The following is a 22,269-nucleotide window of genomic DNA, read 5'->3' on the forward strand; positions in this document are numbered from 1 at the left end:
AAAGCAGTGGCCTTACCGTCCTTTTGCTTGTCATTGTCATTAGGCATGCTGGAAACTTGGTGGGAGGAAAGTAATCAGCAGTACACTGCAATATCAGGGGATACAGTAACAAGGAAGTACTATGCGAAAGGGAGAGCAGCTCTGTAAAGCACTATAAGGCAAACAAAGCATGTAGGCAGGTAAAGAAGTCCAATTTGTGTCATTGAATCTTTGTGGCTTGAAATTCCTTACTTGGGTTGGAAGAACACAGTATGAAGGCCATACCTGTGACCATCTGACTAGGATGAGGATTGACTGCTAAATGTCAAGGAAGATCAGAGACTTTTGTGCAGGTAGAAAGCACTAAAACGATGGTTTATAACATACATTGTAGATTAAGTCTCAAATGATACAAACCCTGCATTTTTAGATGCAACAGATTACTTCTTCTTGGAATCCACTAAAGGTTTTGCTTTTGCTTAGAGTTGCCTTTGAACTGCTTCAAGATGTAGGTTTACAGGGAAGCTTTCTGTAATGGTGACCGTAACTTACTTAAGCTGTCTTTATTTCAGGATGGTTTTACATGTCCCCAGAATTCTTTTACAGTCTCCCAAAGGTTTAAGTGTCTTAGTTTGGAGAATCATTTGCTGATTGATGGAGAATGGGAAGACAAGGTAAGGGATCACTAGCAGTGGTTGGGTAGGGAGGGGATGGACTGGATGACTTGTGATGGCCAACTGAAGTCCACTTCTCTATCACCAACTACTCCATGAGCTAAAGGAAGTGGAATTTAAGGAGTGAAGGTGATACATTCTAAGTACCAAAAATCTTTTATGCTTTCTCATAGCTATATTGACAATGCCACTAAAGAAATTGGCTATGGTTGGGAACACTTTTGCAGAAGTAAGCAGGGTGAAATATGTGCATATTTCTGATGATCACATTTCAGTATAAAACCTTTTAGAGAAAAGTATGCCCTGTGTTTTTATTAGGACTTTATGCCAGGATCTTTGAAGAAATGTGTAACTCTGCTGTTACCTTCCTATCTTTCTACTAGAGATGTCTCTATATAGCATAGGCTTCAAGTGACTGCAGTGCTAAGTAGGGCTTGTCAGAGGAGCTCACTGTCAAAAGGTTGAACTTTGATGGTTAAAACCTTCTAATCCAAATCCAAACATATTTCTCTGTTTCTTCTAGAATACACAGAGTAAAGTGAAATACAGAAATAAATTTTCATGTGGTTTTTTTTGAGCCGTGACACTAATAACACTTTATCACTAATACATCTTCTAATGAAAATATTAGATTAAGTACATTAAAAGGGACTTTATTCCTGTGGGACACTTTCCAGTATCAATTCACTTACCTTTTATTATGTTTCTAACAAATCCTTGCCATATATGCTAATTATGTAATAGAGCTGATATTCAAATCAAGTAGTCTCATTTCTTGTGCTGCTCCTTAATATGGGAAAAATAAGAAGGAGACTCAACAGGGCTGTAACACTTCAGAGTATATCCAGTACAATATCTGTTTCTCTGTGTCATCTTTCCAGTGTAAGCTTTGTATGGCCATGACCATAACTTTTCCTGGTTTGAACATGCTTGTTTTTAATATAATTCTTAACAGATAGGAGTCACTTTTTGAGTGTAAGACATTTCAAATTCAAGATTTTGCTCAGCTATATAATGAAATCAAATAATATGGCTGCAGAAATAATGAGGTTAAATACATTCTTTGAAAATTTAAGGTAACAGAGTAACAGTTATTTGCTGTCAATTGCTATTGCTGTAGGGAAATATATTTCTTCTGGGATATTTTTCAGTGATTTTTTCAAATGTGTGTATATATATTTATGAAGTAAAAGTTGTCATTAGGAAATGCAGCATGACATTAATACCAAAATGCTATTAGAAAAAATTAGATGTTAATGAGCAACACAGCATTAGAAAGGTAGGACTGGTCAGGTCTACTCTTCATTATGCCACAGAGTTGTTTTGCATACTTGACCTAGTCTTGTTTGTTTTTATGCAAAACTAAGGCAGCAAAATATACTTACCAGAGTGATACAGAAATATCAGCACTTGAAAGACCTTTTAAAGAAGAGTGGAGACAGCTTTGGTACCTTTTAAACTAAAGTACCATTCTGCTGCAATACTTTGGATGAAGAGAGGAAAAACATTTTTCATTTTTAAAGGGGGGAAGAAGAGCAATTCTTCTTTCTGAGTAGAGTTGGTTTGAAAGTTATGAAACCTCATCAGTTAGATGCACTTTGAGCTTTTGAATAATGCTCTACAATTTTTTATTCCCATGTATTTCCAAGGGCTGATACTAAAGAACAAAATTGGTGCTTCTATCTATTATTAACTAATTTGTTAGTAATTGTGTGGAAATACTGAGTAAGTACAGTCTAAATAGTTTAATTTTTGTTTTATACACACACAGACGTATCCTTTAATATTTTTTTAAAGACTAATGATGCACAGCATGAGAAAGTACTGCTTATGTCAGCAGAGTAGCAACCTCATCAGTGCTATGAAACTGAGTTATTGTTGGTTTTGTTTATAAAACCTGTTTCTGTTTGCAGGTTTTCTGGCAGATATATATATTTGCCTTGTTACATTTTGACCATAAAAATCCAGATAATAGATAGGTAATTAGAAAAGTACAAATAATATGAAAAAACAAAGCAAAACAAAAAAAGCCCCAACTGTTGTAATATAGTTGTATTAATGCTATTGTATAGCTATGTCCTTGAGCCACAGATCGGAACCACAGAAAACAGATCTTATGTATTTGACTTTGAATTGCCACGTAGCTTTCATCATTCAACAAATACTTGCCTTTCAAATATTCATGTTTTAGTTTTGCATTTCTTTGTGCTTTCTGACTGATGGAAAAGGTGGTATGTATAGGTGTGATATGGAAAAGTAGCCACATGGCTCTTCTTTCTTTTCAGTTAAGATTGGGGGGCAGATGGAAAAAAGAAGAAAAGAAATGAAATGAATTAATAAAGCTCAGTTTTCCTGTTACAGTCACTGTGGAATATCTATGAAACTAACTTAGTCTTCTTTAAATGAAGTAACGTGTTTATAGGATGATAGAACTATTCTGGGTTGGATTTGGGGTGAAGAGGGAGGCACCACTGTCCCATGTTGTGTAAGAAACTCACTGCCATTTTGTGTAGGAACCATAATGAAAGTTGTGCCTCATGTACATACTTGTCCCTGAAAGATAAAATTTAATGTACATGTTTCTTTAAAGGACCTACCAAGCTCTGCTGCTTTCAGGAATCAAAACCACTGCTTTTGAATCCAGTGTACCTTACTTTTCAAATCATAGCAGTGGGTGTATACTGGAGATATATACTTTTTTTGCCTGATAATTGTAATTGGAAAAATGCCTGACCTGCAGAATTCTGAAAAATTATATTGCTGAGACTTGGAGAAGGTGGCACCTTCATCTCCTGCTGAACTAGAATGTGTTGATATTTGGGGGTGTATTTTCTATCTGATATGCTCCTTATCACATACACCGCTCTCCATAGTAGCCTGGCATTCTACAAATTCATGCGAAATTAAGTGGATGTATTTTTCTGTGATAGGTCATGCAGGCAATGCTACCAAACTGAAGTCAGAAGTTGCACCATAAATGTATGGCTCAAAAATGAGCCATGCTTCATTGCAGTCCACCTTTGAAGAATCTGCCTGCGCCTAAACTTTGTAGACATTCCTGCCTTATTGGTACAGGAAGAATATGCTTTATTGTACAGAAAAGATGCACGTGATATCCTCTAATGGAAACTTATTGTAAAGGATAATCTTAAATTATTGAGATGAGGGAAACAGGTGACAGCAAAGTAAGATAGCAAATGGATCCATTTCATACAGGCTTTTCATTCCCAGTCATGCCATTTCTCTTTAATTTTGACTGGCATTAGCAAGATTCTCGATTATGCAAACAGTATAGCAGTTAAAAAAAAAAATAAAAAATCAGGATTTTCCTTCTTGAAGGCCAGGTTTGAGCCTTTCTTTATAAGAATAGTGGTTGTCCTGTTTATGCTGTGGTGGTTTGCAGAGGCATCTGGAGCAAAATTGTGTTCCTCCCTTCAAGTTTCAGGGGGAATTTTGGGTGAGCAAAGTGCAATCATTGTGGTATAACTTTAATTTACTTCAGTCAGCCTTACAGATATAGAATGAGATATCTAAATCTCAGGGGTTGTAAATAGCTGCAGAAATGTTGCAAAGATAATTTATTGTTGTATCTTAATTAAAACTATAATTAACAAATAAACATTTTGCTAATAACATGCTAACAAATTTTCTGAAACGTAATATAATCAGACTTGATTCTTATTTTTCATACCCTTTACAGTAGTGTGTTTCCATTGACATAGATGAAAAGACTTCTAGGTTGGGGGTGATGGTTTAATATTATTGTAGTTAGAATCAGGGCCAGAATTTCTAATTAGAGATTGGAAAGTTAGTTTCTTGAACCTGGAGCTACTTTTGGCTTTTTTTCTCTTCAACATGTTTTTTTCATTAGTAGTAAATGTTCTGTCTGAAGTGGCTATCTGTAGACCAAAGTTAGAATAAATCCTTTTTATGTACTTTTAGCAGAAATATAAGGATTAAATATCTGTCCTGCACTACAATAATAGTAAAGTATTTCAACGGACTCTTAGTCAACTGACAGCTAGAAATTAACAGTCTTTATTAAAAGAAAGGTCTTGTTTTCCAAAATATTTTTATGTCTATTATGTTTTGGAACAGTAGAAGGCTTTGATAGGATGATGCATTTGTACAGCTGCTGCAAACATAAATTGGTAAAACATTTTTTTCATAATACAGTATTATCTGTTTTTTACAGATTATTTAGTTTTAAAAGTATGATTGTTCAGTGAAGCCAGTTATAACTGTTTATTTTAAAAATCTTTTACATTTGTAAATTGCTTTGTAATTCTACGTAAATTGGAGATCTGGGAATGTAAAGCATATTTATTAAATGTTTTGGCTGTAGAAAATGTTTTTCAAAAGCTTTCTTCACCCACAACAGTCTGAAAGTACACACCAATAAAACAGCATCATCCCCTGACTGCATCGAGCTAAATTCTCTAACAAAACAAGTGGCCTGGAGGAATTACAAGAGGTGATAGAAGGACATATTTTGGCTGGCAAAGTCATGGCTTCATGTTTAATTTAAACAAAACCTTAAACTTTTCATATTTAATTTAAGGAAACAGTAGAATGTTGGGATTTATAATCCTAATGATGCTATGTCAGTGCTACTTGATGTTCGTGGCATGCCTGCTATACAGGCTGCAGATGTATAGAAACATTTTACTAAAAATGCCTTTCTTTCTGTTACTGAGAAAAAAAGGAGAAAACAGCTAAGGCAGCAGCAACAAAAACAACACATTAGGCATGCACTACTAGTCTAGCTAATTCTAGGGGTGCTATTAGCAGACATTTAGGCAAATCTATTAACATTTAGCATCAGCACAAATGCAAATGCATTCCTACTTTTCACGTTTCTGGCAAAATATGCATGGCCATTCAAGGGAGGAAAAGGACATCAAAGCCATTTGTTAGGTAGTACAGCCTAAATGGGGAAAGAAGTTCTAGGGAAATTGTTACATTGAAAAAGAAACTTGACTACAAAAGCATAGGGAGACTGATTTCTTAAAGAATAATGCTGATCATGTGTTTGGTTGGCATTTTCTGTGCATCATCACTGATTTTAACTTTTAGACAACTTTTAAGCTTTTAGCACATTTTTATATTTAATTCTTCATTTTTTTTATTCTTGGAATCCAGGAATACCTTTTGAAAAAGGTATATAAAGTAGTCTTTTTGAGGTGCATCCATTGTGCAGTTCAAGTTAAATATGTTAAAAAAATATTTTCCATCTTCTAAGATATACCAGACAACTCTGCAACAGAACAGACTAAAGGAGTAGCTACAGTAATTGTCTTATTTTTGACAGTGACAAAGGGCAAATGCTTTATTATGTCATAAAATATCGATAGTGTACACATATTGCAATTTGATGCTGTAAATGGGAAAATTCTTCCTAACTCTAGTTTATCAGTTTTGTGGGTTTACTAGCATCATAAATTCTGATAGAGAATTCCTCCTCAACTTTACAATAAAAGTAAAATATTTTGGAAAAAAAAAATGGATTCCATTATGATTATTTTTTTAAGAACTGAAGTTTGTTGTGCACCTTTTGCTCAAGGACTCAGCATATTTTAAATGTCTGGCTATATAGTCCTTATAAATTTACCATCACTGACATAACAGGGGTTCTCTGTTTAAAAAAGAAAACTAACAAATTATTCAATTGTTTGCTTGGGGTTTTTTATTATTATTATTATTTCAGTTTGTGTTTTATTGGTTATCTTGTTCTCTGAGCTACCCAATTTGCGACTTGATATCAGGAAGGAGAATTTGTGAACCAAAATAGAAGAGTTCCTGTGTGTAATTATTTATTATAGATACTTCTGTTACCTGCTCTGCCTGGTCCTCTCCACAGTTCCTCAAAATGGTGTTAATTTATTGTGACCTTTTGATCCTTTGAAGACCCCAGAGCTCCCAAAGGCATTCATGATTCTTGTTGCCTGTTCAGGCCCTTTTGTGTTTTTTCCAACTATTTAAAGCATTAATGTTTGGAGAAAATATTTCTGGCAAAGTGTAACATTCATCCTTTTTCTATATTGAGAGTTGTCCTACTCCAATACACGGGTAGGCCTGATTTTCATCTTCATTTCAGCACTGTATATTGAGTTTAATTGTATTGATTCAGTGGAGTTATATCAAATGAAATACTAAGTCTTGTCCAGGTTTTTTATTATGTTGGTTTAGAAACACTTTTTGTTGTAGGGTTATGTCGTTAGAATGTCTAAGATCTATTACAGTAGAAAGTGGTGGGTTTTGACTGATTTTAAAACTCTATGCTTTTGTTCTGTCCTTCTTAACTTCGCCATTGTGTTTTGCAAGCCTTTCCCGCACATCCCCACGCAGTGCCCCTTGCGTCCTTCCTTCCTTCCCCAAGGGAAGGTTTATAATTCAAGATAAACCAGGTCTCCAGGGCCATGACCTGGCATGGCCGGTGGCCGGGAAAGGTGAAACCCACTGGGCGCTCTGGCCCTGTGGCCTCTCGGAGCCTTGGCTGTTCGGCCCTTTCTCACACCTACGGGGGTCGGCCTGGGGTGCAGCCGCGGGGCGGAAGAGGGAGAGAGGGGCAGAAACCCAAAGGGGTGCGTGTCAGCCCTTGCTGGTCTCGAGTTTCCCGGAACCACTGACAACACAGTGCTGTTGACAGCTAGAGGAAGAGATGAGGAATTGGAGAGTTTCCAAGCTGAAGTGAGGGGCTATGCCCTCCCCTCATCTGCTTTCATCTGAGGCGACTCCAGATGAGCCGCTTGCTTAGGGATTTACTCACTTTTTAAAACTTTGTTTCTGCAATTCTATAGGGCTTATAGGTATTAAATTCCTGTAGCCATTCTAATATTTTCGCAGTAAGTATATTGTACTTGTTTCTTTAGTTATTTATTTCTTCACGCAGTTGCTTTGTTTTATATTACTGCTTCATTTATTTTCATTTTTATTAATAATTTCTTCTCTTTCAATAAGGAAGGCAAAAATCACATTTGTATGAACCAGATACTTTGTTATGCCAACACATATTTTGTACTTAACATGTACAGATTTAAGTGATTATTTATATAAAATGTGTGAGAATAAATTCTTCCTCTGCTTGTCTGTTGAGACTTTATTTCAGGATTCTGAATTTTTCTACACACAGCAGCTAATGATTTAATTTGTATTAGTGGCAGCTTAAATCCTGTCACTGCTCAAATGGTATTGACTGCTGCTTCAAAAATACACAACCATGAAATAAATCCCAGATTGTTATTTAAAGAAAAAAACAAAAAGTAAACCAGCTTTAAATACTTCATTTCTCAATTAGATATTAATCTTGTAAAGTGAACTGCTTAAATATAAAAGAGTAGTAAATAATCTGTTCTTCTTACAGAATCTTTCAACCAGTATCTCAAAATTCAAATTTCATCTGGAATACTAATACTACGTTTCTGGATTTCAGAGGATTTGGGACCTTGCAGTTTGTCTTTTAACATTTTTCTTCTACCTTTTGACACATTTTGGGAAGACATATTGAACTTCTGTTGAAGGCAGCAGAATTTTAAAGTGTTCAACAGTATCAAGCATGATGCCAGAAAATGTGCAAAGTCTTTTAAGTGATCACAATAAAAGTTGATGTAGAAGCCCCCCAATCTTTTTCTTATTTTTTCCTGAGGCATATTTTCACACAGGAGCTGATTTTCTTTCAGTACGTCATATTTTGTTTCAAGGATTGTGCTGACAGCATCATAGAGACCCCAGAAGTTGAAACCCACTTTCAAGCATGGCTCTGAAGTGATTGCTAGTTTTAAAACCTTTGACAAAGTAAGAAGAGAGTTTGGGGAAAAATACTCATTATAATGAAAGCCCAGTACATGCAGTCGTCCTCATGCTGCTGAATCACAGCACCCACTTAAACCCTGCGTATAGGTTAATTGTTGACAGAGGGAGCAACAATTTGAATTATCACAATGTTGTAATGGCTTTCAGCTGCTTGCCTGAACCTACTTGTTGTCTACAGGCAAAAAAAAAATGTTGAAACAGTAATTTTCCTTTATGAGAATGCAATGTTTATAAATTTTAACCACATAGAAAGTTTGACATGTCAACCTGATTCTGTTTAGATCGCCTGGGACATGGGCAGACACAAAGATGGAGGTGTTACGATGTGCTGTAGCTATGTTCTTTACTGAGAGGGTGGTGTCCCCGTGCCCCCGGAGAGCAAACTGCTGTGAAGCCCAGAGCTGTTCTCGGCCTGTGGAATGGATCACTTGGCATCATCTCTGAAACAGGCGGGAGTATTCCTTCTTCGTGGGTCACCTTTCTAACAGTGACAAAGCCGTGTGCTACCTTTAATACACTGTGTTTTAAGTAACTGTCAAGAAGCAATAACCGTGAACAGGCTAATGCAGAAAAGACATCTCTTCATTACTTTTAGGTTGCAGAAAAGCTGTAAATGGGCTTGTTCCAGAAAAACGTTGCCAATTTTCAATTCTTTGTATAGATATTTAAATTTGAATGTTGCTCTCTTAGAGGTTGCTCAAGTTGATGAAACAGAGTTTTGACTTAAATCAGAGGCAAACTCTTGCCTGATTTTATTTATCTAAATGTTCCAATATCAGAAGAGTGATGCAATCACTGATGTCAGCTTTTCCCCAGTGATGTACCTGTAATATTGAACATAATATCATTTTGATAATAAAGATTCTGAGCTGGCTGCTGTACTTAGTCTATGGTAGTGGCAGAAGATATATATGCATGGATAACTTTCATTAATCCTGGACGAAGACTGGAATGGATACTGTAAACATTTTCATTCCAAATAATTGATATAAGAAGGATATAGCAATTCATGTAGTTGTTGATTAGTTGGGGTTTTTAAACCATTCTCAGGGGTATCGTTACTCTAACAAAATTTTAATCAAGTCTTTCAGTGGCAATATTGAATTTTAAAAGTTAGTAGTTACTGGTTACAGCATGACTTCGTTAGTATACAGGAAAATCATTCTGTAGTGATTAACATCTATTCGCATCTTGGAATGCATTATGGGCTCTAAATTATCATAGAAATTAATGCAATCTTCTTAAAAGGGCTTAAAATATGGTAATAGATACAGCATACTAGCACCTGCAGCTCAAGGTACCAAAGTTATTAAAGTTTGATATAATTATATTTATTTTGCAAGCATCTAAATGAGGTGAAGAATGAGAAACAAAGTTTAATAAAAATTAAAAAGATAGGCACTCAATTTGAAGTCAATTTAGATTTTTAAAATATTCTTTTCTTTAACAAATATATTGCCATTTCTGATGCATATGAAATACATTGTCCATTTGAAATTTCAAAACCTGTGGCAGAACTGTGACATTCCTTGTGCTGACTTCATATTAGTTAATTTAGTCAGCTGGGTTGCTTGTGATTGACACCGGTAAATCAATAAGGAGAGAAATTTGTTACACAAGTTTAATTTTTCAAGGCTGCTGTTTCTTACCTGTGTGCTGTGCTTGTATATTCTTTTTAAGGGTCACCTGCAGATTAATTTTCCAGTAGTCTTAACAGAACAGGAAGTATGAAAACCAGAATATGGCAGCTGCTTGCAACTCAGTTTCTGGTTTACACCTATGCAGGTGTCCTGTAGCAACAGGCTAGCAGAGGGCAAATCAGTGGTACCTGAAAATGAGCAGGTACAATTAACTTGGGGCTGAGGTACTGCAGTACTTTGCTCATTCAGAGATATGATACATGGATCAATAAATAACTGATCTAAACTTGACTTCAGCTCCCATTCTTCAATTAAATTAATGGAGCTAGCCAACAAATAAAAGTGCTTTATTTGCAACAGGTTATGATTATTTCCCCAATGTAAAAGAAAATAAATAAATAAATATATGTTTCTGTTGAATATCTGTGGCATAATAAGTAAATATCTCCTTATTCGTTATCTTCTTATTCTTTAGATGTTTTATTGAATGAATCCCCGCCTATCTTTAAGATAACAAGAAAACATGCTGACATTTGATGCAAGTATTCATTGTGCATAAAGTGAAGCGTGTACAGCACATTAAGTGCAGAGTTGGAATGCCAAGAGAGATTTACAGATAACAGAAATTAGCAGAAAATGCTTCTTATTATCAGTAGAGAAAAGCTGTATTTTAAATGACAGCCAGATGCTTGTTTACTATGATTATAATGTTAATGGTAATATTCTGTTCGCAGTTCTGTGTGCATAGCAGCTACTGAGGTCATTTGGAATTCTGGGAGACTTTAACCCATACCTTTTTATTTTTTATTTTTTTTTTAAGGTAAAATGATGACTGCTGCTCACAGTGCCAGACATTATGAAGTAACATAAAAATGATAGCTGTTTAATGAGGTTTTTTGCTTGGCTTTTATGGGGGAGGGGGAGGGGGGGTGTTGGGATATGTGTATTTTGCTAGACATTGTACCGGCAAGCAAAATCTTTGCGGTATCATTAGATTATTATTCATTTGTTTCAGTTTTCTCAATGGTTCCTTCAGCACTAGATGCTTTTAAGCACCTGTCTGTATTGTATGATGATCTTAATGAGATAGAAAAACAAGTTTTTACTGCACAGGAATGAATTCAAAATGTTTGAGTCCCATTTGGAATGAAGTTAGAATTACAATTTTGTCCTATGTAGATATTCTTGTCCAGCTGTAACACTTGAGATTTACTTTTGCTTTAAGTTTGAGACTAAAACTAAATAGTGAAAGAGAAAATTAAATAAAAATGAAGGGATCGAATAAATACCAGCACATCACACCCCTCAACAAAACAAAAAACCCCATGAAAAGTCAATAAACAGTGTAATTACTAATTCACTCAGAAATGGTAGTAATGGTTTTCTGAAGTGAAATGACCAAATCCAACAACTAACAGTTTGTCAGGGCAATAATAATGGTATTTGTATCTCTTTTAATTGGCTTTAACATTTCTCTTTGTGTGGAACTATTGAAAAATTAAAGGGGAAAGCATTTAGAGAGACAGATTTATGTTAGCTCATGGTTTGCACCATTTTAATGAGGTCAAAGCAATAAAGATTCTCAACAGGTCTGCATGATGAATGACTGTCTTCCACTGCCAAATCACTGTGTTGTGCTAAAGTCTTTGAGTTGTTGTTTAAACATGAACATACAAATTTCTACAGTTAGGAACTATTCTTGAATGACTTATTCTTTCTCAGGAATATGTATGCAAATGTTTATGAATAAAATTAAAGAAATTTTGCTTCTTGGCGGGAGGAAGATTGAAATGGTTGACTTAGGGATGATGTTTTTAAGGTGTGGCTGATTTTGAAATAAATAAATAAAACACATGTACATATGTGTGTTTAAATATATCTGCTTAGGTTATTCAGGCATATCTCAAGTAAATTGATGATTAATCAGATGTAGTAAAGTTATAATGAGAATTTAGAAATTGCTAAATGTGCCGTTTTCTTAAGGCCAGGTCTCACATGTAGTGGATAAATAAGTGGTAGTTTTAGTGGATGTGTGGATAGTAATTATTGCCTATTGATCTTTCCTTAATGGCTTCATTTATTAAAGTGTTTGTTTTATTTGGTTTGGTGGAAGTCTACAATGCATCAAGCTTGTAACTGAAAGATGATCCTTAGGATTTCTTGGTCTTACTTTAGGCCTTAATTTTTCCAGTTTTGTTTTTGGTCCATTTTATCCCCTTGAAAAATATCTGAAGTAAAAATCTGAAAGCGCACAAGCAGCAAGTCACCCAGTTCACATCTACATGTGACCTGCAGTATCTAAAAATAGAATTAGTAAAGACATGCATGATTGCTGACTGTATTCCTAAGGGAAACTGAAGTTGCCTAAGAAAGGAATATAGCTCCTCCTGCACGTAGGAGCACTGTGAGAAATAAATCTCATATAGTTACCTTCCTTTCACTAACAATATCTTCACATATCATTCACAAGAGAAAAAGCACTATAAAAATAATATAGGTATTACATTCTGTGAAAAACAGCTACATTTTTATTCTGAAAGTTTTATTAACAGCTCACATTTATATATTTTTATGATACTTTTAAAATAGTGAATTATGAAAGATTGAAAATACCCTCCAGCTTAATTGAGAACCATTATGTCTAGTAATTGGCAGTGATTTCAGAAACAGCCGTTGTTCTCTGGCCTATTAACATAATTTGAATTTTTTATTGCACTTCATAATTATCTGTTGGAGTTAACAAACAGGCCCATTTACTGAAGTGTTTAAGAACAAAAGCCCCAAATGGACTTGATTGTGATGTATTATTTCTATTAACCGACCTTGCTGGAGCAGTTTTGTACATCAGTTTTTGATGGGGTCATGACTTCTGATAGAAGAGAGGTGTGGATTTTCTAGTTTTCATTTCATTAAGTGTGGGTGAAACAGCATCTTTTAAAATAGTCTTTGACTCTTTCTTACATATCTACTCAATTTAGTCCTTAATACCACTTTAACATGATCTACATGATAGCTGGAGAGAAGCACTATTTCAGCCTTATATTTATCAGATTTCATCCATTCACCATGGCAAGTTAGCAAAGACAGAGGAAACTTGAATCCTGCTTAGATTATGATATTTTTAGATTAAGACTCCTTTTTGAGTTCTGTGATTTGTAGTGAAAACAAGCTCCTTATCTATCACTTAGATTTCTATGTACTACAATAAAAGAAATCACTGAAACTCACTGTGCTATTACTGATTTTCCCAGTACATGATCACATGCAGCATACCGTCATTTGTAATATAAAAACCTCCAGTGACAGAAAGATCTCCTAGTTGTTCCTATTTCTGTCATTCTCCTTTGTAAAAATCGTTTTAAACAGGTTTTTCTTCCTTGAGCATTTAGACCTTGAGCTTTCAGGTAATCTTCTCAATTAGTCCCTGGGGCTTCAGAGAGACATGAAAGTTCAATTCTCTTAGCAGCTAAAATTGCAGGTTCAGGTTAAAATTAAGGTTTTAAACAATCTGGTATTGAGGGAAAAAGAAAGAGGATAGGAACAGATAGAAATCCTGGACTTTGGGATAATGGTAAGGATAGCGAAATATGTGATTGACTTTTCAGGGAGAATTGTAACTAACTCTTCCTTTGTAACCCTCTGGCAGGTGATATGTCAGGCTGTGTACACTGCTTCTCTCTATATCAATCCTCTCTGTCCTACTAACTTCATCTACATTCCCCTAAAATCCATCAAATATTGTGTTCAGTCTTTGTAGGGCCCTAGTCAAAGATTTGAGAAGATTTGAGGGACAGAGGACCCAGCGGTGGGAGTGGGCACAAAGGGGAGAGTAACCATTTTGACCAAAGCCAATTGCTTATTTAGAGAATTCAGCTCTCAAATAACTTCACCCATCATTTATTGCTTTGTTCTATGACTGAAACATTTTACATTCCTTTTTACATTCATAATCAGAAAGTGTATACCAAGAAATTGGTATAACTGTTGGGAAAAATATGTTAGTGATGGAAAGACAATCTCTACTATGAATAAACAAACAGTACATAAGCAGGTGTAGGGCTTTTTGTTTTGTTGTGTTTGTTTTTATTTTCAGGCAAATGCCTTTCCAATAAATGGACAGAGCCCAGCTGTAAACCTACATTCTAGAGAGGAGCTTTCTGCAAACTCTCAGTAACTTCCACAGAATTGAAAAGACTGTAAAAATACCATGCATGCCTTGGCCAGCGGCAAAGTTTAGATTTGAATAACCCCAGAGCTTTCTAAGGATTAAAATAGCATTTTTTTACTTCAGGGATGTTTTAGATATGTGAGTTGGAATGAATGGAAAATTTCTTAACACGTAAGTGTTCACCTATCATTGAAAATGATAAAATAAATGTTATATAAGTGTGATTCTTCGTGCTTTAGTGTAGGAGGCATCTTTTTGAAGGTTATGCAAGGAAATCACCCATTATCTTTTGTCATTATTTAAGCCTAAACTAGGAATCTGGAATTGCTATACTAACTTTATGATAATTTTTATTATGGACAACTGGCTATTGTTACTGAAGCATATATTTCCATCATCTTTTCATGGATCAGGCTAACTGGTTTTGCCTTGTAGGAAATACTTTTTGTTATCTCCACCTTGCTGATTTATTGCATTTTTTTTTGGTATTTTTTTACTTAGTGACATCAATATAAAGTAAAACATACATCTTCCTTTTCATGAGTAATGAGAATATTTTTCTGAATTTAACTCAAAGGTCAACTCTTGGTATGGTTAGGGCACCACATATCGCAGTATGCATGCACACATACTTGTGTGTGTATGTATATATATGTATGTTTGTATAATACCCACATCTGTGTTATACACCTAAGTCTCATATATTACATGGATTTTTCTCCATATTACTTGCAGCTGCATAAAGGAAGATTCTTCAACTGGGGACTGCCTCAGAAGGGTTATCTGCAGTAAACCCCCTAGTGAGGATAAATAACAAGAAGTTTTTGCTTGTTATGAGACTAATGTTCTAAATTGTTTAACATTTCTTCTTTTATAATTAAACTAGTGCAATATTTATTCAAAAGATAGTGAAATACAACCCATTTGTGTTATATCATGCATTATGTTGGCATAATGTAAGAATTTTTAAATACTGCACAGGATAGGACTGGTGATTGTACATGCCTTATAATATGCCTGTTTTATTTCTCAGACTTTGACTCCGTTATAGGTGTTTTACGTATTTTATCATATGTTTTATGTATTTTATCATCAGTTTGAGAAGAAATTAGGTCTCATATTGAAGTACTAGCAAATCAGCAGGGATGTTCCTGTCATTACATTTTACAAGGTGCTACAGGCAAATTTGAGAGACATGTATCAGGCATCCTTTTCAGTAATCTAAGCTCTTTTTATACTTCTGTGATAACTATGAACTGTTGACCAGAGAAGGAACTGATAATTTTTTGTCTTTTTCAAAAGCCATTCATTTTCTAGCATATATATAGAGATTTATTTTCTGTCATATATATATATGAGCTAGAAAATAATATATATATATATATATATGCTTATGCTGCATTGTGAATGATCATGTAGATAATGTTGCAATCCACGGTGAACCTAAAACCCAAATTAGCATTGTGCACAGTAGAAAAGTTATGTAGATACTGTTTATAAAACCAAGTCTTATTGTGCAGAAGAAAGTCAAAACTTCTAAAATTTTGTTTGCCAAGTGTTATGTACTATAAGTGTATGTTGTTTCATTTGTACAACACATAGTAATATGTATTGCAGAGAAAGTTGTTTCTGCCATATTTCTCTGCCTTACTGCTTACAGGTCATGCCAAGGTAGTGTCGAAGCTAGATGTGATGTGACCTGGGGTTGCTGTGGGATTGTTTCGTTTGAGTGTGAGAAAGAAGCTGTTAGCGTATTTAACATAGGATCATGTATTCAGTTGGGAGAATTGATTTTCTTCATATATTTATTTGTGACATGCAGGTTGATCTCATTCTTACCTTAAAATTCCAGTGTAAATGAATATTTAAAATAATTATCCCGCTTTAAGAAGTTCAGACAAGTTAGAAGTTGCTTTTATAGTGTGGAGACCTGACTTCAAGCAAGGGTGAAAAAGAAATAATCCTAGATTACTTAAGTACTTTTTAATGTTCTCTGTCTCCATTGATAGTCTGATTTTTTGACAGTGAAAGCATATACAGTTATATTCAGTTCATCTTCCCTGACTGTTTTCTCCAAAAACCTTCGGCTCAGTTTAGTTATGACTTCTAGCTTGAGTATGGCATTTGGGAAAAACAGAAAAAGTAGTATAAATGTAAATGTGAAAAGCTACAGCTCATTCTGTTTTTGAAAATGTTGGTGTGAAAAGAACTCAACAGTGTTTTATTTAAACAAGGTCTGCTTCAACCTTGATTGACTTGCAGTAAATTGCCTGGTACGAGAGGCAAAAGGAAGTGGATAGAAAAATGGCAATCAGCACCAAATGTTTCACATATTGATTGACAAGCACCAGAGATGTGCTAGAGTAAGATAAATTGGCTAACAGAGCCCATCTTGACAGCTCCTGAGATGGGAAAATTGTTCCTGTTAATTTGCTGCTGGGACCTTGTCATTTATGGGGATATATATTTGAGTGCCTTCTAATGGTGTAAACAAACTTTGGATTCCTAAGTAGCATATTTCAGCTTCAGTTGCTTTAATTCTTCTCTGTCCATGTATTTCTGAGCTGTAGTTATAAAGAGCTTTAAGATTGAAAAGATGAGAGAAACTGTCATTATTTTAAAGATACAGTTCATGCCGAAATACAGAATAGTATATTTTCAAGCTATTCTGTAGCCTATTTGATTTTCAGTGTAGCTTTTGCTTTACCAAAAGACATAGAACAGAACCCATTTGTTTCAGGGGAAGAACATGTATCTTTATTCCTTCATTCTACCAACTGTAACTGTAACTATAATGAAAAGACTTCTTACCTTTTTAACATATCTAATTTTGTTCTTACAAGTGCCTTTTACTCAGGTTACAGGTTTTCTTAGTACTGCAGTGTGAAGCTCCCTTTTCCATATAGTAGTCTTTCATGTCAGTGATTTCTTTTCATTAAAAGGAATTTTTATCATTTTAATTTCCTGTACTGTTCTCCTAGAGTGCCATTAATTATGGTGATACGCAGCAATGGTAAAATAGTTAGTGGTCTGATAGCTGTTGTGTTGCAATCTGCCACTCAGAAAGGTTTTATTTTGTCTAAATCTTTTCACATAAAGTGAAATTTGACATAAGCCTTCTCACTTAGGAAATCAACATTTTTCAGCTTTCATGTAAGCAAAGTGAGCAGATTCCAGTATTCATTTAAGGTGTGGCTCACAAACAAAAAATTGTATTTTCCTTCCTTCCTTCCATAATTCTGTTTCTTTATTTGAGTCTACTTCCCAAACCCTAAACTGGAAATCAACTTTACAAAGATGGAAATATTTCAAACCTTAGTCAATACTGGGCATGAACAAAATTATATCTGCACTTAAATTGCTCATTTGTAAGTGGTTTTTTGGGTTGTCCATAGTCCTGTATTTGGGTACTTTCTGTACTGCATGTCTTCCTCAGGGAATAGTTAGCTCTATCAGAAGACATCAGAGAGGTTTAAAAGGGCTAAGTAGGCCTAACTCCATATTAGTGACGGTATTTCACTTCCCACCCCTTGATTTTGAGCTGCAGTTTATCTCCAAGCTGTATTCCTAGGTCTGAGCGCCATGGACCATCCTGAATGGAATGAACAGCAGAAGCCTGGTATTCCAGTCAGGAAAAGACTGCTGTTGGAGGCACTTCTCTCTGTGCAAAAGCTTCTTAGGACTCTAGGGTGAAATCTTGGCCGGGCTGAAGGCAAAAATACAGTCTGTACTTACTTATATGGAGCTGAGATTTCACTGTGGTTTGCTGTTAAATGGTAGAATGTTATTCTTGAAGCAGGATCTGTCACAGGGCCCAATAACTAGTCAGGGCACACAAATGTTCAGTACAAAATATTGTAACAGTCTTAAACATTTGTAGCACCTGTTAACTGTTTAAGAAAAAAAGATGTTTAGCTGCCTGAAGGTGCAGTAAGACAGAGGGAAGTTAAATGCTTACAAGCTTTTGTGCTTTGGAAAATCCTGTCAGTGACATACATGCCTGAAAAGTCAAGCCTTTAGTTTCCTTGTACACACAAAACTTCCGCGAATGTCTATACAGGTTGTGTAAGAAATGCAAGACTGGATCTTGAGAGAAGAAATCAGATGAAGCAAGAAAAATGTAAATACCAAGATAATATTATGTAAATCTAGAGTGTCTGTATCAAGAGTAATGGAAGATTAATTCCCATCATACTGATGCTTTTCTTACTGCACCTTAGTATCTCCCAGCACTAAAATACAAACATCTCTAGAGTGTATCACAGCAGATGTTTAGCACTAATTCAGAAGTGCATCCTACACACATTTAGAAAGCAAATAGGAACACCGTATTCAAACTGTAGGTGTAACTAAAAAAAGTAGACTTTAATAACCTGAAGCAGAATTAGCCAGGATATAGAACTGGCACTGCACTACATGATAGAGCAGATTTTAAGCATATTTTTAAAATTATTTATCCGTTTACATAATACTGATCATGTGAAGCCTTGTGTTCATTTCATATTTGTTCACTAGAAATCAGAACTGCAGTTTTAGTAGGTTACAAGGAGTTAACGCAAACTCTCTAATCGTTATCCAACTCCCATCAGTTAGTACTATCTATGTATGACATTCACAGAGTTTGTTAAATAATTACAGGTCGGAGTTTTCTGTTTTTTCAAGATAGTGTTATTCTTCCCACCTATTTGTGACTCCAGGCACTTGAATCACTAAGTGTTGCAACATTCCTGGAAATAAATTTCTCTAATAGAAATAAAGCCAACATAATTCAGAAGGATATGTAGTGGAGATGGCATGAGTGGTTGTTTAACAATATTTAGAATATCAGTAAAACAAGGTGAAGGTAAATAGGAGGTGTTTGGATAGTGGAAACAAGTTGGTAGCACAACATAGTCTGAACTTTCTGTGTCACTAGAATAAAGATCAAACCAAGTACTTGTAGATACAGCTAAGGAGGTAGATTTCATTGAGTGCCTGGTAATTACCTACCTGGGGTCTAATTACAACCCTTTCATTACTGGAATTCCCTGGCATGAATGCTTAACTGATAAGATTGATAAATAGGAAATTTTCTTTCTTCCTGACTTTTAAAAGCTGCACATACTAATAAGCTACTATAAAGGTGGAAATTCAGTCACATATGATGATGGTTGTAAATCTTACAATAAGTTTCTTCTAAATACATTCCTAATCTTAGAATTATATTTTTGTCACACAAAGAACAGGCAGTTGATGAGTTGTTATAATTTAATGTTAGGAATAGTTAGTTCAGTAGAACCTTTCTTAAGGAAGTTAAATTAATGTAAGTTTGTGTGAGTTACATTCATGTGGACTTGTCTGTTTCTTCTTGCTCTAATTTTACTGGCTGAATCAGAGGTATGGTAATATTAGAGAAGACATTTTGACTTTATGAGTGATGGGAAAAAATCATTGAAACAAATTACTATTTTCCAGCTATGAATGTATCAAGCATATGTCAAGTAATCAGCTTGCTAGTGTAATAGGTTCATGAAGGAAAAGAGTTTTCTAATCTTATTCACCGATGTTTTTCCCAAGACAGCAACAGCTTTTATAAAATGAGGCTTATAACTTCTCATTACAGAATGTAATCTGCCCAAAAGACACTGAACAGCTGCAAAACCTTAACATCTTCTAGCTGTAAATTGTTTTTATTATTTGTCTTTGTTTAACTAAAAAAGAAAGGGGCATCAGGTGATTTAACAAGACAAGAATTAAGTGACATTAGCTTTTGACAGCAGCAAATTATTTCTTTACATACTGAATTGGTTTAGATGATTTTGAAGTCATGTCTACTTATTTTTAATATCCAAATTCCATAAAAATGATGTATTTTGTAGATGGATTGCTTAGGAAAATTAATTTAACTTTAACACTGAAAGTCAGAAGATAAGTGCTTGATTTCCAAGTTAGTCTAATTCTTCTGCACAGATTTTAGTAATGATAGTATCTTGCATTGGTACAGTGACTTTCATATTCAGGGATTACACATGCGCAGTACTTCAGGAAATATTAACCACATACAGAAGTCAGATGGTTTAAGGAAGATAACAAAAATTGAACATGCTTGTACAATGGATCTGCAATAAAAAGAGAGACCAGGACTTGCTGGTTCTTTTTTATTTGTCCCTTTTCTATTATCTACAGTTCTCAACCTGTATTCCTGGGTGTGCAGTAAATGTTTCTACTTCAGAGTACAGGAAAGAGGAATGTATCAAATACGAATATTTTTTAACATAGGATTTTTTTTGGTGACAGAAACTGTTTGCCATCTAAAAATTTTTCAATTTTTCTATCATATTATATCTTATGAACAATTTCTTGTCCTGCCAGCAAAATTTAACTAGAACTACAACAATGCTAAACCAATGAGACTTTATGCATTACTGTCAGAAAGAATCTAGGATTATTTGGGGTTTGGGGGATCTTCTTGATTTATCTGTATCTCCACCTCCCTGTAGGATTGCTTGGAAATATAAATATAACATGTACCTAAAAGGAAATAGCCTTGAGTTTTAGGATAGTTTTATTTAAACATTTTGATTTCTAGACTATTAAAATGATATACCTTCACAGGTAAGATCGTGATTTCTAGGATTATGTTTTCCAAACAAATGCACTGTTTTGCTTATACAATGTGAATTTAAGAATCTTTCAAAACTATATTCTGTACTGCATCAGATCATCCTATGTTACTGCCATTCATATTTTCATAAAGGAGGTAGAGATTTTGGCAGATATGTGTTAATTTCTTTAGTGCCCTTTTCCTGATGGCTTTGGTCCCCTTAGAATTGATTTTGCTTTTTGACGTTTCACAGAAAGGCTTTAGGAAACCAGGCTGTGGTTGAGAGAAGAGTTAGTTCCATTGCCGGCTTGAGAGGGGAGGGAATGGTGGTTGTTTGCACAAAGTTTGGCTTCAGTATTGTCTTTGGAGATCTTGCCAACATAAATGCTTTCAGTCACCCTGAATGGAACAAGAGTTCATGTGATGGAGCTGTGCCTCAGCAACACTGATCTTGGCTCCTGCTGCTCCAGGGAACTGCAACACGAGCCTTTCAACATTTCAGCCACCTTGAAATGAAAAACCCACCAAAAAAAAAAAAAAAAGAAGAAAGGTCTTAGGGCTTCAGAGGTCCAGGAGAAGTCCTTCTGAAGGAACGTAGCTCCAGGCAGGCCCAGGGAGCAGAGTGGACAGTAGCCAATCTGTCATCCATGCAGTGTGTAAAAGATGTAGGTGTAGCCACAGCTATCGCACTCCACACACGACTCTACCGTTTCTCACCTGGCAGAGCAGAATCTACAGCATGTCAGTGAAAACAGCGTAACCGGCTCCCTGTGGGCCAAACAGGGCTCTGCAGATCTGCTCTCAGGGGAACTACTAACAGAAGATACAAATCTTTCTTTACACATTGATAGAAATGGCCTTTTGGTGCATATTCTTCCCTATACTGTAATTACATAATTAAAAAAAAAAAAAAAATCTTCACTCTGTTCATGCTCTTGCTTGGATTTTGTGCTTTTTTTGCATAACAAAAATTTTGAAAAAACTAACAGAGCAGGTAGGGTGTTGTTCATTTTGTTAAATTGGAGAGATACAATCCCATAATACTGATTATTTTCGCTGGTTCATTGTTATGTAAATCTCAGGTGATGACTTATTGTGTCTACTTCTCTTTTTTGGCATTCTCTTTTAATTGTTTCAAAGCCACCTCCTATCTTTCCCTGGTATGATATGACAGTGTCAGCTTCATCCTTAGTTGCCCTGACTGTCCATTTTCATGCAGAGAAATACCTAAAAACATCAATAAGCATGTATGTGCAGGAATATGAGCCCCGTGCTTTTAGGAAGACCTTATTTGCTCCTTTGACTCTGGTGAAATAGATTCTGTGAAAATCCTTTTTCTTAGCTTGGCTGGTTTTGTTCATTTGTTGCTTTTGGAGAGATAAGAGCTTCAGAAGCACTGGAAGTACCTTTCTT

The 22,269-nt window shown here is 35.2% G+C and overlaps 1 protein-coding gene across 9 annotated transcripts in view; it reads left to right on the forward strand.

Annotated features, from left to right (window-relative positions):
* Positions 1-22,269, forward strand: part of TENM2 (teneurin transmembrane protein 2) — a 693,894-nt gene that overhangs the window by 421,999 nt on the left and 249,626 nt on the right. Inside the window, exon 1 of one of the 9 annotated variants that reach the window (XM_042790520.1) lies at positions 18,838-18,843. The exons of the other annotated variants lie outside the window; for them this stretch is intronic. The gene's annotated coding sequence lies outside the window, so the exon portion shown is untranslated. Of the gene's footprint in view, positions 1-18,837; positions 18,844-22,269 lie in introns of those variants that run through there. 9 annotated transcript variants of the gene reach the window in all.

This window comes from Tyto alba, unplaced genomic scaffold, assembly GCF_018691265.1.
Source record: "Tyto alba isolate M040663 unplaced genomic scaffold, T.alba_DEE_v4.0 Super-Scaffold_17, whole genome shotgun sequence".
NCBI classification, from domain to species: Eukaryota; Metazoa; Chordata; class Aves; order Strigiformes; family Tytonidae; genus Tyto; species Tyto alba.